This window comes from Lepisma saccharinum, chromosome 6, assembly GCF_977018435.1.
Source record: "Lepisma saccharinum chromosome 6, izLepSacc3.1, whole genome shotgun sequence".
Taxonomy (NCBI): Eukaryota; Metazoa; Arthropoda; class Insecta; order Zygentoma; family Lepismatidae; genus Lepisma; species Lepisma saccharinum.
Genome location: NC_139234.1, coordinates 41,431,547 through 41,450,604, shown reverse-complemented (window position 1 = coordinate 41,450,604; position 19,058 = coordinate 41,431,547).

The following is a 19,058-nucleotide window of genomic DNA, read 5'->3' as shown; positions in this document are numbered from 1 at the left end:
AAGTTGATCAGTTAGCTGATACATTCAGCAAGGAAAAAGTCACTAAGATCAAAAATCGAAAAGAAACCAGGATTTTTAACATTTCTCTGATCAAAGCTATTAAGATTTTTAATCCAACTGTTGTGTGTTTCAAGTTTTCAGATTGTGATCTGCCATGGAACAAACACAGAACTCTTAAAGCACAACATAAAGAACACAATCACACAAGCATCTCAGATTAGACAGAAAAATATAGTCTTGTGGTAAATACTAAAAAAACAAATGCAATCAGATTTCAAATCAACAGCTGTAACAGTGAAGCACCAGAAATTTAGTTTCAAAATCAAAGCATAGAATATGTATCTAACATCAAATTTCTTGGTGTACAACTATCTGAACATTTAAAGTAGGATCTACACATTGAAGCTACGGCAAACAAGGTTAGTGGGTTTTGTTATGCACAGTAAGAAATGTAGTAAATCTAGAAGCAGCAAAAACACTATACTAGGGCATCATTCATTCTGTACTGCGGTATGGCATAATTTTCTGGGTGAACATGAACAAAAGCATTACATTATTCAGATTACAAAAACGAGCCGTTAGAATTCTAGCAAATGCCTCAACCAATTCCATGCATATACCTGTATGAAATCCTAACACTCATGAAAATTTGTCAAAATATGTATACAGTAAATAGGGACTACCACACATACAACACAAGGGGGAAGAATGACTTACATATGGAACTACACAATACCACGGTCTACCAAAAAGGGGTAACATATAATGGAATACGCTTATTTAACATGCTACCAAATGCAATCAAAGACATAAATTCATTACCAGTATACAAGTAAAAGCTAAAAAGATCCCTAAGGGAACATTGTTTTTACACAGTACAAGAGTACATCGATACCGTAAGTGGCAGGAACAACAACAATAATAAAAAATGAAACCGCTTGCACTATCATCGGTATTTATAGTTTATTTTCTTTTGTAGCTGTGACTGCAGTTTGGTTCTATTTATCTAGATGTAATATAGGTGACTATCTGATGCTCTTTAGCCGTGCAGAACAGCGTGTGTTCATCAAGTTTCAGGTGGCACGTGGTCGAAATGCACGTCAGATCCACAAAGGATTGCGTGAGGCGTGTGGTGACTGTGCTCTGCCTTATCGGACGGTTGCGAGATGGACTGCGGCATTCTAGGCAGGGCAGTGAAAGAACATGATGGTTCCTGCTTCACGACAACGCCACATGTCATACTGCCCATTTTGTATGGACTCTCTTACGACGATGGGGTTGGGAGGTACTGGAGCACCCGCCATATTCCCCAGATACGAGCCCCTGCGATTTTGATTTGATCCCGAAATTGAAGGGTCTGACGTGCATTTCGACCATGTGCCACCTGAAACTTGATGAACACACGCTGTTCTGCACGAGTAAACATTGTTTAGGGTGCTATGTCACACACACACCTCACATTAATACAGTCCAACGACCACACACACACCGAGATACGGGAGCACGAACACATCGATCCTATCGCTACACTGCCCAGGAACACACTACGCTCGTCATTTGACTCCAGGACAAACAACATGTGATTAACAGCAGTGTTGCCACTTCAATCTAAATGACCCTCGTATATTATCGTGGAAGATGAAACAAACACAACGGCAACGTATGACAGGCTACACAAGACTACATTCGATTGGAGGAATCCTCGCTTGTCGCTTGCCGCTATGGTGTGAAGTCTGCCTTGCATTTGCATTCAAGAGATTAAATTACAGTGTGCGAGCGTGACAAGTTTCAAATCGAAAATCTCTTACAGAAGCTGATACGATATACGACTAGGAATTCCTAGCAGGAAAGATGCAAACTTGAAGGCCCACTATTCTTTACATTCAAATAGCAAGAATTGCAAACAAACAATGAAAGAGAGAGAGAGAGAGATTGATTGATTTTGTTTATTTTACTTCGCTTGTCTGCCACTTTTGGCTAATCGCGAAGATGAGTGATGATACTGATGAAAAGACAAAAAGAACATCCATGCACAGGCCGAGATTCGAATCCGGACCACTGGCGTCGTAGCGCGCTGTGCTAACCACTCCGCCACGGAGGTCAGCGATAAAGAGAGAGCTAGAACAAAAGAGAGAAAGAATCAGTAGGAAATGAATAGACTGATAGAAAGAGATGTGGAAACAAAAGAATAAAGAAAGAGAAACGGAGGAATAAAGAGAGATTAAGCGAAGAGAAAGAGAGACAGAGGAACAAAAACGGAAATCAAAGAGAGAAAGAGCAATTAAGGGGGAAAGGCGAGAAAGGAAAAGAAGGAGAAAGAAAATGAGAGAAAACGAGGAGAAAGAAAGATATAAATAGAAAGGACACCAACTGAAATAGAGAGATGAAGAAATAAACAAAATCAGAAGGTGGGTGAAAACAGAAAAGAGGGTGAAGATTGAAAGGGGAAAGAAAAGAAAACATGGGATGAAAGAGAGAGAAGAAGAAATAAACAAAAACAGAATGTGGGTGAAGACTGAAAGGAGAAAGAGAAGAAGATGATATGAAAGAAAGAAAGAAAAAAATAGACAGGAACGAGAAAAGAAAATACCAGAATAGACCCACCAAGTGAACCTGATTGACATTCTCTGACGTCATCCAATACGTCTCCCAACTTAAGAGTTCAGTATGGGGCTTATGGCGACAGTGTTGCCGCATGGTGCGCAGTAGAAGAAAGCTCCAGCGCACATCGAGCGTCTGCTGTAGTACACGTAGAAACAAAAGTTAGTGGTCAACAGGAACTGTTCAATACAAGAATGTAAATCCTTCCTCCTTGATTTGGTGGGAAGCTGTTCATTCTTGCAGCTGTTGGTCAAGAATTATGACGGTCCGTGGAGGAAGATTTGAAAATAACTGTCTCCGCTACTTTTCATACGTCTTGCTGTCTATTTTATCACATACGTCGGCGGTGTATTTTCTTTCTTTTATGCACAGAAAGGCTAATCGGGACTGCACCTACAGTTTAAAGTGGGATCCGGACCACCATATGCCTCCACTGGGTATGAAACCCGGGACCCCTTGATTACGAGGAGATAACGTTACCACTGCGCCATCGGGAAGCCTCTTTCACATTTTTCGGTGCACTGTCTCATTTGAAACACAACCGTGTTCATTATACCGACATACACCAAAGCAACCCCCCCCCACCCTCCCTTGCCGTCGCATTTTAATAAAGGGATTAGAGTTCGATACCCGCTGGAGGCACATAGTTGTTCGTATCTCACATAAAACCGTAGAATTAACATATCTGTGTATAAAAGTGGATTTAAACTCAATTATTAGTAGAGGTGTGAAATAGATGAAATTCTGTTGTATTTGTGTGAAAAATGATTCCAGAAAGAGACATAATTACATCGGAATTATTCAATCTAAAATGCTCTCCATTTGTGTCCATCAATTAACGTTATTGCCTTGAAAGCAACAAGTCCCGGATTAAATTTACTTAAGTATCTCATAAATCTATTCCCTTTATGCATTTGTGTCAAACTTCGATTTATTCTTTTAACTATCTGGAAAAGAACTGCTCGATCATTTTATGTTCTTTTAATATAATGCTATGAATGCTTTTTATAATACTTGGTCATCCTTTGGGAAGAGCAAGTAAACCGGGGAGTCCTCGCGCTAGATCCGCCAATGCAGTATGCGATATGCCTGTTTTCGGAGAATTACCCAAAATGAGAAAGCACGCACACAAATAACAAACCACTTGACCCCACGGAAGCCTATTCACGAACTTTTGCCTGGCCATTCCCCGCCCCTTCCCCTCTTCCCAACACATGTTTACAGCAAGTGGCAACAGGCGGAAGGCTGTTATTTTTAACTCCCCTAATCGCGGTTAACACAAGAAAGGAATGCGTGTTTTTTGAATGGTCCGAATTGTAAAAGAATGTGTAGACCATCAAACTTTACATTCCCTCTGCTTTTTGCATATTTATTATATCCTCTTCGAATGTTAACGACTTTTGTTTCTGACAGAAACACTCTTCTTTGTGGGTGGTGATCTCAAAAGTAAAAGCCCATACTTGCAACGTTGTTAGTGTGGCCATGCTGCTTGCTTCAAGTTAAAAAATAAACACACATTTCAAATGCAGAAACATTTTACATGTAAAATGTACTAAATAAGTACACATTTGGAACAATCATAACATTTCAGTGAAAATACTGGAACATTTCGTGGCACCCCTGTAAGCCAGCCGCGGTGCACACTTTGGGAACCACTGCCATAAATATGTAATATTAGTCTCACAAAAACTTGGCCTTAGTGATAAATTTATTAGTTGGATTCAGCTATTAACAAGAAATATATACTTCAAAGAAAATATTAATGGTTTCTGACCCCGCCAATACGGGTGAAAAGAAGGGTGCTCCAAGCTCATGCTATTGTTGTCACCTTTTCAGAATACGATTCAAACAAAATTGTCAGCTCTGAGATATTGTGATAGTAACTTATATATATATGCGGGTATATGGATGACGTAACAGCTTTAATTAATTCCAAGACTGATTATGATGAAGTACTAAATGCACTGAATGAATACATGCTAATTTCAGGTGCAAAACGTAATTGAAAAAAGTCATACGAGGGTCACTATTTATATTTTGAGCCTAACAATGAAAAAACAGGAATTTGGCATTGAAAACTGCTTTATTGTTTGTCGAAGTATTCTCTTTTATTTGATATTTGATATTTATTGATATTGATACGAGCCCTTCGGCTGTGCGTATCTTACAATATTGTTACATAAACACCCCGACCTTAAACATGCACCCCATTTATCATACATTCAGAAACATTTATAAACAGAAACATTTGGAAAATAATTACATACTATGTACATATATAAATAGCAATGTGGTCCTCTTCTTGCATTTGAGATTGTTCATTTTCACAACACTACATTACACTCTTCACCTATGCTTGAGCCCCTGCTGTTCCGTACCCTTCACTTTCACTGACTCCTTGCAGCAGTTTCCTGCGCTCCCTCCAAACTGCATGAAAATAGGAGCCCAGGGCTTTGATATTTACATTCGTTATACCACTCCTCTCCTCCCTACATATAGCCTGGATGGTCTGTTCAATGCTGTCCCTTGCACTGCCCCCCATTTGCGTTGTCTGAGGGGTGCCGACCAAACACACTCGTGTAGGATGTGAGCCCTCGTCTCCTCTTCGCCGCATAACGTGCAGTGGTCAATACACTTTTGCATTCGTTCGAACCATTTGTCAAAGCAGTTTTTCCAATCTTCTTGAGACACCTCCATAATATGGTTTTTGAACGCATCAACGGCGTCTTCCGCCGACGAAAATCGTTGTCCACGCAATTTATTCTTGACATTCGGGAACAAGAAGAAGTCATTGGGTGCCAAATCAGGACTGTACGGCGGATGACCCATTAATTCGAATTTTTGACTGTTCATAAAGTCGGTTGTTAGACGAGATGTGTGACAGCTGGCATTGTCTTGATGAAGAATGATCCGACTGCATTTGTTTGTTTTCCGTATTTGACCGAAGACCTCTGGCAAACAAATTGTTGTGTACCATTCAGAGTTGACCGTTCTACGTTCCTCTAAAGGCACAGTTGCCACATGACCAGTTTTCCCGAAAAAACAGGCGACCATTTGTTTCGATGTGCTTCGAGCGCGAACAACTTTTGTTGGATTGGGTTCATCTTGAAACACCCATACAGTCGACTGCTGTTTACGTTCCGGCTCATATGCATATATCCATGATTCTTCACCTGTTACAATCTTATATACGTCTTTTGAAGCACAACGATTGTATTTATTGAGCATTTGTTTGCACCAATTGACGCGAGCGTCTTTTTGAGTTTTTGTCAAATTGTGTGGGATCCAACGAGAACATACCTTTCTCACAGCTAAATGATCATGTAATATTTTATATATGCTGGTGGAACTAATGCCTATGGTTGCCTCAATCTCACAGTTTGTCACATGACGATCTTTCAGTATTAGGTTTTGCACAGCATCAATGTTTTCTTGAACAACAACTGATTTTGGACGACCTTCGCGAATCTCGTCGGTGAGCGAATGGCGGCCACGATTAAATTCGTTATACCAGCGTTTCACAGTGGCAAAGGATGGGGCTTCATCGCCAAATGTGGAAGTAAGTTGATCGATGCACTCTTGTCTTGATAATCCACGTCGAAAATCGTAAAAAATCATCGCACGAAAATGTTCACGAGTTAATTCCATGTTATTGTTGTCGCGCAATCTCGAAGGCAACATAAACAACACAAATGAAGCTATTGACAAAACATTTGAAGTACGTTATGGTCAATAATGCCAGACGATTCCGTGCAAACGTCAAATCGCGCCTAACTTCAATCAGTGTTGCCAAGGTTCAAAATATAAATAATGGCCCTCGTATTTGTTGCCAATGAGAAATCAAACAAAGTTAACGTATATTTTTTTCAGAATAAAAGACAGCTTATGATAAATATGAGTTTTGAAAAATTAACAAATAATATACAAGGCTTGATTAAAACATACAAGTTACGAAATCTTATCAGTTATATCAAGAGTGCACACAATGAATAGATACGGCTTCGCAAAAGTTTGGTTTGTGGCAGAACTTTATCCAATGCCAAGAACATAACGTTTGCGATTATTAGCTACGTATTTCTTGTGGCAAGGTCAGTTATTTACAGTTGCTTATCACATAGCAGTGCAACAGGGAAACAAGGAAGGTCAGGTGACCGACTGCCTACGTCTGAAGCACATGGAGTGCAAGGCAGCGTCTGGCAGCGCCATGTTCAACACGAGTAATCTCCTGCAAAACAGCAAGATAGCTAACTAGCTACACAGCGAAATTGATTCGATCGATTCTGGACACAATTCCTTTGACCTTGCCCATGAACACGGAAGCTATACGAAAGAGCTATGCTTATCTTGTCACACCGATTGTAGAGTGTGTTTATCAGCTGGGAACAGGCAGTGCCCAAGGTACATAGAGGGCAGTGCCATACGAAACCTGCAAGACAAAGCGAACTTGACCTAAATACACAACTGACCAAAGTAGAGCAACGAACTTCCAACAGAGTTCGGAACACGGTGTAGCAAAATATGGGTCTTATCGCACACCGTCCTCTACTGACGTCAGCGTAGAATGCTTTTGCTGTTAGGTTAGTTCTCTCAGCATAAATACACTGCAAATGTATTATTTATGCTAAGAGAACATTAAAATAGCGCAAGAACATAATCAAAGCCATCAGACTTGACACTCATAACAAAAACGTCTAAAATTGCTATCAGCATCAAACCTAACACTCCTAACCCAAGAACGTAATATTATGAACACCTTTAAATCTAACACTCCTAACGATAGTTTCACTTCTATTCACATTATTTTATAATACATGTTAATGCAAAATAATTAATATTTATTGCAAATTTATTGACTTTCGTCAATATATTTTGTGTTTATGAAGCTGTAGGCAACGTCCAGTCTGTTGTTTTGGATTGGCGTATTGGGTGCTACATTCACCATTTCATGCTAAGGCAGTAAAGGTACTTTGCTTCACAATAACGCATCTCCGCGAACTAAACTCCAAGGAAAACATTCTAAAACAACATGATCTCTATATCCTCAATGCAAAATGTTTCACTTTTTAGAGGGAGTACACGGATCAAGTACAACAGGCTGAAAATGAAAATATTGTGAGACTTACGAAAAACAAATAGACAATGAAATGACTGACACAACGGTTGATTTGATTTTGATTTGATTTAGTTTATTTTACTTCGCGTTTTGTGCCTCTTGGCTAATTTGCGAAGATGGGGATGAGTGATGAAATGATGAAATTGATGAATGGACATTCACAAACAACCAAGTCCGACCGGGATTCGAACCCGGGACTCTTGGCGTCGCAGCCCGACTGACATAACGGTGTAACGTGGGTTCGAATACTACACTTACAAGAACAGTAAATGCTACTCACCTCTGGATATCCTCAACAGAAGCTGGAACTTCCAAATCATATCCTGGAAGTCGCTTGAATGCGCAACCTTGTTCACACTAAATTAAATTATCACAACCGACTATGAAATTCACGGTTTAACCACTCACGTTGCAAACACGAATTATTACATCATGTTCTTTCAATTATAACCGTAATTATCACTCCCGCTATCAACAAAATTGAACTGATCATACCTAAATATAAAACGTCAGCACCCTACCCCCTCCATGCTCATTCAACACTACGCAAGGCGGATAAACTCCCCGAACACAACTAGCACCATCTGTGATCCTCCATAGACTACACAGAAAACGTTGATAAAGAGGTGGTCCGGTGCAGTGTTGCAAACCTGGATTTTTTTAATCGTATATCTTGATCCTTTTGCGCTTCTAAAACAAATGTTTTCAGTAGATATTTTTTTAGCGTCAGGGAGGAAAATGCAAGCTGCAAATATGGCTCTTCGTGTAGACATTCCTTGCACGGTTACCAGAATATAGACTTTTCACTGGTTCACCATTTCGTTACGTTCATATATCGTTTTCGCTGTGTATTTCATGTGTGCATTTGTGCTTTCAGCAAAGTACCCTTGTGCGCAGCTCATGCCTGCTTGTTTAAACGTCCATATCAACTATCGGTAGTTCAGAAACTACAAATCATAAATAGATGAAATTTGATGGACTGATAGACCTTCAAGTCAAAGCTAAATGCATCATAAATTATACGTATGTCGATATCTAAGAAACTGTTCAACGTACAGACATAAAACTTTGTGAATTTTAGGACCTAGAAAGTGCTAGTTGAGAGCATGGGCTAGCGAAGGTGGGCTGTACCACGGAGGAATAAATAAATATTAAGGGGTGGAAGATACAGAAATAATAAGACAGGACATGAAAGGAAAAGAGAAGGAAAGATAGATCAACAGAGAAAGAAACAAGTGCACGAGCCGGAAATAAAATGCTGTGTAATCAAAAACGCCAGCAGTCCCCGGGTGACGAGAGGTCGCCGGGGGAGTCTTGGTCGAGGGAGCGAAGCGTTAAGTGTGTTGCGAGTGACAGTGTTAAGTCGGTCCATTTAAAAGGTTTGGGCGAACCCACTGAGGACACCTTCAATGGACCGATAAAGCGCCACGTCGTGACTCAGCCGAGGAACCGCGAAGGAAATCAGGTACAGTGGTGACACTTTGGGTTTATTATTGTCAGTGTTTAGATATCTTGCTGGCTCGTACGTGATCTACCCCCCCCCCTCTCACTTGTGCGATTCTATTAAATATTGGTAAAGAGCAATGAGAGTAATTTATTCCATTCTTCATACACACATCCTCTTGCAGCCAAGCAGTTTACGCCGGCGAACGGCCTAAACGTAACATGGTGGTTAGTGCGCCGGTTTTGTCGTAATATAGGCAAAATAGCTACCGGTCCCCCCCTTCAATAAGTAAATTAAAATAATCACGTCAATTGGAACAATGACTATGTTTTCTGAAGTCACAAAATTTCCCAAAGAGGAGCTCATTAAAGCCGCGGAAGAAGTTCTCAGGGATTCGCAGGCGAGAAACAATTTCACCGGCCTCGATACATTTAGTGCAAACAATCCGTTCTTGCAAGTTAGAGCTATGCCTAACACAGTGCTAAGAGACCCTGCTTTGACGTCATATATATCAGAATCACAAATTGTTCACAACCAGCTCTCTAAAAATCAACAAGGCATTTTTGATGCATTACAGGGTAACGTATGTGTCTTACAAAATTTAGTCTCCATGACTCTTGCTCTCCGTAAAGATCACGACGATCTTAGAAATCAGGTACGTAGGGAATTGAACTCTAGGCGGCAGTCAGCACATTCCAGCTCGCAAGCAAAGGGCGTTCAATTCATCGGATATGCCGCTCAGCGCTCTCAATTACTTAAAGAAGTCGAGAAATTTTTCTCTCGTCAGCACGAACCTCAGTGCTCACAGACGACCGAACAGAGTTCGAGCGATACGGCTCCCGCTGAAACCGAGAGCAAAGTACAACACAAGTTGTCGTCGCACACGAGCAAGATTAACATCATAACAGCTGATATCACAAAAGCAGATGCAAATGTTTTGGTTTCAGCTTGCAACCCTGATTTTCTACCTATCGGCGGAGTAGCTTTAGCTTTTTCTAGAGCATGCGGACAGCAACTGGACGATGAACTTAAAATCTTCAACAAAACACAGCCTGGCGACGTCAGAGTTACCCCAGCGTACAATCTATCTGCTAATTATATTTTTCATTCCGTCACTCCAAATAACAAGGACCCTGAAATTTTGCGAAAATGCTATGTTAATTGCCTAAATTTACTCTTAGCTTTAGGCCAAAGATCCGTTGCTTTCCCACACCTAGCCACAGGTACTTTCGGGTTCAACTCAGCAGCCGCAGCCAATATAGCCCTTTCATGTGCGAAGCAATTTTTAGAAGAACATCCTGATGAAATAGACTGTATTACGTTTTGTACTCATGCAAATTCTGACAAAGATATATTTGAAGGCGAATTCAAACAGCTGTTCTCGTTTTCCGAATGTACAGATGAAATGAAAAGACGACATGCGAGAAAGGAGAAACCTAAACAGAAGCAAAATCGTAATCTTGTTACTTCACTTGCCAGTGCAGAGAAAGGTAACGCTGGAATTTCAGAAAAAATTCAGAAAATCACACTTCCTCTAACAAAAATCAACAACCTTTTCTTCGTTGACATAACTGTAGGAAACAAGCAAATACCAATGCTTTTAGATTCAGGTAGTACCACAACTGTCATGAACAGGCAAGACTTACCTCGAAATATCAAGGTAAAACAGAAATTTCATGTCTTAAGTGCTTTTAACAATTCAAAATTTTCACTAACAAACGAAACCGACTTACACTTCAAATTGGCCGATCAACCTTTTCTGCACACGGCACTTCTGTATGAAGGGTCAGGAAACCTCAACATTTTGGGAAATGATTTTCTAACGGCACATAGAGCCGTCATAGACACAAGTAGACGAACCTTGCAAATTACTCGTTTTGGCTCCTGGAAATTGCAAATAGAAAAGAATGCTCAGGAACAAGTACACAAATTATCAAAAATCGCCACGGAACATTTAGAACAGTGTATCCAACCCACCTACACAACACAGGAGGAAGTAAAACTAAACCCTAGAGAACAAGCGGTGGTAAAAGTACAGCTTATGAATTGCACAACCAGCGACAGTAGCCATATATTAAACCCAATTCCTAGATTTTCATCCCCTAAAGGAACTTGCATACCTACCTCCCTCATGCATGAACACAAACCACACGTCCTCATTACAAATGTTTCCAATGATCCAGTTACCATTCCGACATTCACGACGATAGGGAAAGCTGATGCTGTCTTGGAAATAATTGGCCAGCAGGAAACGGGAGACACAAACGGTCCTGCCGAGGCAAGGACGGAACCTATCTGGAACCCACTAAAGGTAATAACAGCGACGATAGGAAGCCACATCGACATTTTTTGAAGGAAAATTCTGAAGAACTCCAAAAGCGCATTTCTGAATCTCGGAACAACTTCGACAAAACGAAGATCGACATCAACCCCAACGTCTGTGAAGAAGACCGAGATAAACTACTAGAACTGACGCACGAGTTCGCTGATGTCTTTAGTTGGAAAGAGGATGATATAGGAAGTTGCACCCTGTATGAACTGGATATCGATACAGGAGATTCGCCTCCAGTGTACACTCGACCCCACAGGATACCACCCCATACACTTCCAATCATGCAACAAGAAATCAAGAAACTGCTACAACAGGGTGTCGTTTCTCCTATTTTAGCGCCACGCTGGAATTCTCCTATTTTGCTTGTGAAGAAACCAAATAACACGTACCGCGTCTGCTTCGACGCTCGTCGAATCAACGCCGTCGCCAAGAAGATAAGTTTTCCGGCACCTCATCTCCTAGACATCGTAGAGAGGGCGGCAGGTTTCAAATATTATTCATCTATGGACATCCTCTCGGCTTATTTTCAGATACGCCTCACACCAAGTAGCCGTGAAATGTGAGTTTTCAAGTGCCGCAGATGGGGACTTACGCTTTTAATTATGCCCCACAAGGATTTGTCACGTCGGGAACAGCGTTAGCGATAGCGCTGAATTTAGCCCTCAACGTCGTTGACAACCGCCATTTGTTCTTCTATGCAGATGATCTCCTGGCAGTCTCTGACGACGTACCCACTTCCTTGAAGATATTGCGTCACACTTTTGAAAGACTTAGGCTCGCTGGATTAAAATTGGCTCCTAAAAAGGCAAAATTCCTGTACGATGATATTGTCTATCTTGGACACCATTTATCCGAAAAAGGATGCGCTATTTCACCTAAGATGCTAGAAACTGTTAAGTCGTATCCGACACCTACAAGCAAGAAGACTTTACGCCAATTTTTGGGCCTGGCTAATTTTTCCCGTCGTTACTCTCCACATTTTTCCAAACACGCATCAGTTCTTACACAACTGCTGAAGAAGGAGAAAAAATGTCGATGGACAGAAGCACAAAACGAGGCATTCAATGCTTTAAAGCATTCACTAATCACGAGCCCAGTATTAGCCAGATACGATCCCTCTCTTCCTATTCACATATACACGAACAGTAGCAAAATAGCTCTAGGGGCTGTCATTGCTCACGAAGACCCCCAAGGAAATGTTAAGCCGATTGCATATGCAAGCAGGATACTAAATGATAAGGAAAGAGAACAAGATATAAACATGTTAGAACTCTCTGGCATAATATTTGCTTTAAAAGCATTCCGACACTACATCCTTTTCAAAAGATTTATATTACACACCGATTCCAAATGTATTCAAAATTTACGTCAATCAACTGCCCTCAAAGGCCGCCTTTGGCGTTTTTCACAATTTCTGTCCGACTACGATTTCGTCATTCAACATCTAAAGGGAACAGACAACAGTGCCTCGGACGCCATTAGCCGTAACACGAGGATCCAAGATGAAGCTTTTTCTCCTCTCCTGGAAGATGAAATTGTATCTGTTTTGAGAACACGTGAATTTGACCTTCCCAAAGAACAACAAGCAGACCCTTTTCTAAAAAATATTTACCTACATTTAATTGGAAGTAAAGAAGCCGACCCTAAATATGACAGAACCAGCCAGCAATTCCGTCTCCTAGATGATATTATTTACAGGAGGACCCGAAGTTCAGACAAACAAGAAAGGCTACTGACTTGCATCCCACATGCATTACAAGATATATGGTTCGAACAAGTGCACTCTTCTCCACACGCTCTCAACCATTTTGGATACTATAAAACATATGCCTATGCGAAGGACCGTTATTATTTTCCTTCCCAGAAATCCTTCATCTACAAGAAATGCAAAGAATGTGAACAGTGTGCACGACTTAAGCAGTCCCGCCAACCAAAGCACTTTGAACTACAAACAAGGACTTCTCTGACACCTTTCCAAATTATCGCCTTGGACCAATGCGGTCCATATGTCACATCAGGACCAGAGGGACATCGCTACGTGATCACGTGCACTGACGCAGCCACGCGTTACGTAGTAGCCGCACCGACACATTCTCTCACTGCTGAAGTTCTGGCGGATTTTTTGTACACGAAAATCATATTACCATTTGGCTTTCCAGAAAAAATCATAGTGGACCAACTTCCAGGTCAAACTTCAGATTTATTCAAAGAATTGGCCAACAAATTCCAAATTGAACTAAGCTTTGTCAGCCCAGGATTTCATCAGAGCCTTGGCTTAGTTGAAAAAACGCAACAAACGCTGGATCAAATTTTATGTCAATGCCAAACACAATAATTGGTCCAATTTCTTACCAACGGCGGTCTCAGCTATCAACAACACGCCGCATTCATCTGCACGGTACTCACCTACTTATTTACTGATGGGTTATCCTCCCCGCACCTTACCGGATGCGATTTTTCAAACCCCGCTGCAGCATGTGAGCAATTATGAACGGCTGGAACACATGAAGCTTTCGCGTCGATTTGCACAAGATAATCTCCTCAAACGCCACAGAACGGACAAGGCACGGCTTGATCCTCACTATTCTCAAGCAGCGTTTAAATCTGGCGATCAAATACTTTTGTGGAACGATCGACGCTTATCAAAGACGTCCAAAGCGTTTTCAGGCAAGTACGAAGGCCCCTTCACAGTAATCGAGCGACTTGACAAAAACCATTACAGAATTGAAGGGATCAAGCAAGGAAAACGGTTTGAACAAAAGGCAGCATCGGTCAGGATGAAACTTTACACACCACAAATGGTAACTCTCGATCAACCACGTACAGAGGAAGATAATGTGAATGCCTTAAAGTTACATTCAGGAGTGCCAGCTTATATCCCTCGTACTCTAGAGGGACTTTATCTGGAAGAATTCACAACTAGTGAACTTTATATATCAGAAGTTGACAACACTGCAAGAAACATTGAAACACTGGCAGTATAAAACAGCTACTTCCTAACGAAGACGATCATCATCATCATCATCCTTCATAGTTCCTCGCCGCGACGAAAATTCGAACAGAAATAGTAAACACTCCTCAACTATATATTTTACCTCGCTGAATAACGCGTATAAATTATGCTTCTTCTTATAAATTCTGCTATTTTTTTCTGCACCAATAACTCGCAGAACAAGAAGAAAATTAAATATATCTCGTACACGCGACAGCACTCGCCGCAACATTTTTTTTTCTTTCTCATACAAGATTGTGCCGACCCTTTGTCACCGTGACGTCACTTTATGATGTGATTTTACACAGAGTAGGATGGAATTCTGAAGACGATACCGTAGCAACACGACCTTCTGCTTCGGCAGCATTTTGTGTACGTAAACAAAGCGCACGAACGCGATGAATATCTACTGCATATGGGAAGAGAGCTCACGTGTTCTCACTGTTGGCGGAGACAATACGCTATGCACCAACGCTGTAAAATTCTCATTTTGTGACTTTTCAATAATTCATAACTACCTTCAACACGCCAAAATGCCTTTACAGAGCATGTACGGGCCGACGTCTTCTCCACCTTTTCTCTTCATATTTCTTCAATTCATATAACTTCTTACATATAAACGGCAATATTACCAATCTAATTAATATATGACAGCATGTTAACTTCTAAATTTTTATCGTGCAGATGTGTCCCAGCTATCGATGAAGCGAACTGAGAGCGCTGCATCGTTAAAAACCGACCAAACTCTCACACAGAAACACATTTTTTTTTTACTGATACGACACACAACTCACACGATTTGGACAGAAATACCAAATCAAGTCCCTACCTCTTATTGTTACATCTGCCATTTTTATGACACATATTTACATTAACTGGTATTACATATTTGATACTCTCACTCCATTTATTTTTTCTGAAGACTTTTCATTGTGTTTTGCTATAATCGAATGCATACTGTGTATCTAATCTTATTATTTACACCCTGATTAAATTTACCATTTGCTCCTGTTCACGCTCAAAATTTTATTTTATGACAAACTAAACACTGATAGTAATCATCATTTGCTGTGTCACCACTAATGTACCTTCTCATAGATATAAGGTGAAGTCTTTTCTCCAGAGTACATCCAGAAGTCATCCATAAGTGGCAAGCAGATTTCGCATCGAATTAATATTGTTCCTGAACTTTTCTTGCGAACATATTTTGTCTACAATCAACTTATTTGTGTATTCTTTTCAACATTTGAGACCTACTAACTTATCTTCGGTTCAGTGTTACCAGTGATATATTTATTCAAGTGTTTTCACAGTGTCACGTACATGTACGTCGTGCGATGAGATGCCGCTGAGACTACCTTAATTCCCAATTTTGGTTCCATCCGCTTCGGAATACATGACAGAAAAGTGTTACACTTCAATTAGTGTATTATTATTTGTTACGTTCTACAGTGCACTACATAGGCTACTTGCCTACTGCCCTACGACGAATCATGTTATATACGGGGTGTAATCATTTATTTAGGGACTGGTCTTTGTACATATTTAATCATATCTTAATATTTTTTGTCAATAAAGAAATGTGATTGTCCACTGGCCAATCCCATTTCTTTTCAGGGGGAGGTGGCATGTCACGAGCCGGAAATAAAATGCTGTGTAATCAAAAACGCCAGCAGTCCCCGGGTGACGAGAGGTCGCCGGGGGAGTCTTGGTCGAGGGAGCGAAGCGCGAAGTGTGTTGCGAGTGACAGTGTTAAGTCGGTCCATTTAAAAGGTTTGGGCGAACCCACTGAGGACACCTTCAATGGACCGATAGAGCGCCAGGTCGTGACTCAACCGAGGAACCTCGAAGGAAATCAGGTACAGTGGTGACACTTTGGGTTTATTATTGTCAGTGTTTAGATATCTTGCTGGCTCGTACGTGATCCCCCCCCCCCCTCTCACTTGTGCGATTCTATTAAATATTGGTAAAGAGCAATGAGAGTAATTTATTCCATTCTTCATACACACATCCTCTTGCAGCCAAGCAGTTTACGCCGGCGAACGGCCTAAACGTAACACAAGGATGAAAAGAAAGACATAATAGGGAAGAATGGAAGGAATGGAGAAATATAGCAAAGGATATGGATGAACAGATTCAGAGAAGGGAGAGCAATAAGTTAATAGGTAGGGGAAAACAGGAGGAAAGAGAAAATGAAGGAGGTAGAGATAGCGAAAGAGTTACATGGGGAGGAACATAGTAGGAAATAGCAGGAGGTGAAGAGGTAGGGTAACACAGGATGAAAGAAAGAATAATAAAGAGAGAGATATATATGTAGAGGTAGGATAAAAGAGGATAAAAGAGAGAAGGGGAAGAGAGAGAGAGAAAGAGAGGTGAAGAGATAGGCTAACAGTGAATGAATTACAGAAATAAATAGAAACAGAGATAAAGAAGAAGGGAACCAGAGGAGAAAAGGGTTAGAAGGAGGATCACACAATGAGAGAGGGGGAGTGCAGAGGTAGAGAAATGTAAGAGGAAAGATAATAGAAAGAGAGAGATTTAAAGAGGTAGAGAAACAGAGGAGGAAAGAGAAAGGGATAGAAAGGTGAAGAAGTAGAGGAACAGAGGAGAAGAGAGAAAAGTGTGGAGAGATAGAGAGAGTGTGTGTGTTCTTCCTGTTTCCTCTTGTACTTCTCTCCCTACCACTTTCCTAGCAAAGCACAAAGGCACAGTGGCAACACACAGCATAAAACAATGTATGAACGTATAAGTAGAACGAGAAATGGCAAACCAGTGAAAAGTCTATACCGTGGTAAGCGAGAAAGGACGATGATGCATATTTGGAGCTAGAAAAAAACAACTTCCCGGAGCATGCATTGTTTTAGAAGCACAAAAGGATCAAGATCTGACTCTAAAGATCCAAGCTAGCAACACTGCACCAGACCACTTGGCATCAGAGGTTTCTGTGCAGTCTAGTTACGATGGCAGATGGCGCTAGTTGCGCACTTGAACTTTCCTACTATGTTGAATAGGTGTGGAGTAAGTGGGGTTGCGGAAGTTTCCTCTACAATTATACATATTTAGATCAGTTCACTTGTATTGATAGCGGGAGTAATAGTAATGTAATAATTCGTGTTTGCAACATGAGTGGTCAAGACGCGAATTTGACTTTTAGTTCTTTTATGTGACTTCTGAATGCCAAGATATGATTTGGAAGTTCCAGCTTCTGTTCAAGACATCAAGAGGTGAGTGTCAGTTATTGTTGTTGTAATTGTAGTATTCGAAGCATGGGTGTCCGGAAGGAAGGGGGGGGGGTCAAGTGGGGCACGGCACATCATTTCATTCACAGTAATTTATGTTAATTATTGGAAGGGTGTTGCAGGAACATGATAACTTCAATCTGAATTTTTTTTGAGGGGGCGGCGCTACGTATAATGGGGTGAATATGTCTCCTGGAAAAAGTGACCATGCTTGCACCTCCCTGGAAAAATCCTGCGGACGTCCATGATTCGAAACCCCGTTACACCGTAATTGACATTGTTCGTGTTTTCCTACGATTTACGATATTTTGGTTTCCAGCCTTGTACTCTTCACCGTCTGTATTCCTGCTAAAAAGTGAAAATTTTGCATGGTGTGTGATTTTGCATCAAGCTAAAGACATTTTTAAAAGCATTAACGAACAAAATTCATGACTAAAATATAGAAAAATCTATACTGAATTAATTTCTCTTTATCAGTTCCAAAGTAACTATTAATTACGATGGGCTTGAGAGATATCGTGTTGACTATCGCTAACGCCTTGTATTCAAGATATCCTGGACTAGATTTCTGGTAGGGGTGTCAAATCCCACATTAAACTGTAGGCCCAGTTGAGGCCTTGAACATTATTTGCCAAGATACAAATTTAAATCGGCAATTTTCGGCAACTATTAAAGAATTGATCACAAATATTTTAAAGAATGTTTCGTTCAAAGCTTTTTTGAAGTGACACGAAATATGGAAGTGTAGTTCAAACCTATTTCCCATTTTAAATTGTCCCTCTAGCGGACACAAAGACAAACACAAACACAAATATTTATATATTACGTAATTTATGCGAGAGAGAGAGAGAAACGGATATGTTAGGTAATATATCTATAGTCATTATCTCATGCTGTTTCTATATAGTTAGTAGAATCCCCCCCCCCCACTGTAAATCTCTTAAATACCACACTGATAATATAAATACATGAAGACTTACATTATGTACACATGTAAGTCTTCACATATTATTTTATTACAATCAATGATCAAGGATTGTGTGTAATTTGTTTGGAAGAAAATTTCCATCACAAAGTAATTGTAAAAGTAACTTACACTTACTTTTGAAGTACAGGTAACTCTGAGTTACTTTTTTCAAATTATAACTATAACTGTAGGTCAGTTACTTTTAAAATATACTTTTCCGGACACTGTTGAACACAAATTTCATTGTACAGTCATGGACACTTCTGAGAATGAGTGGTATTGTTACAACCCAGAAGTATCCGTGACTGTACATTAACAGCCATGTAATCACCCGAATCACCAGGGTGGATGCTGTGAGGAAGATTTTTTT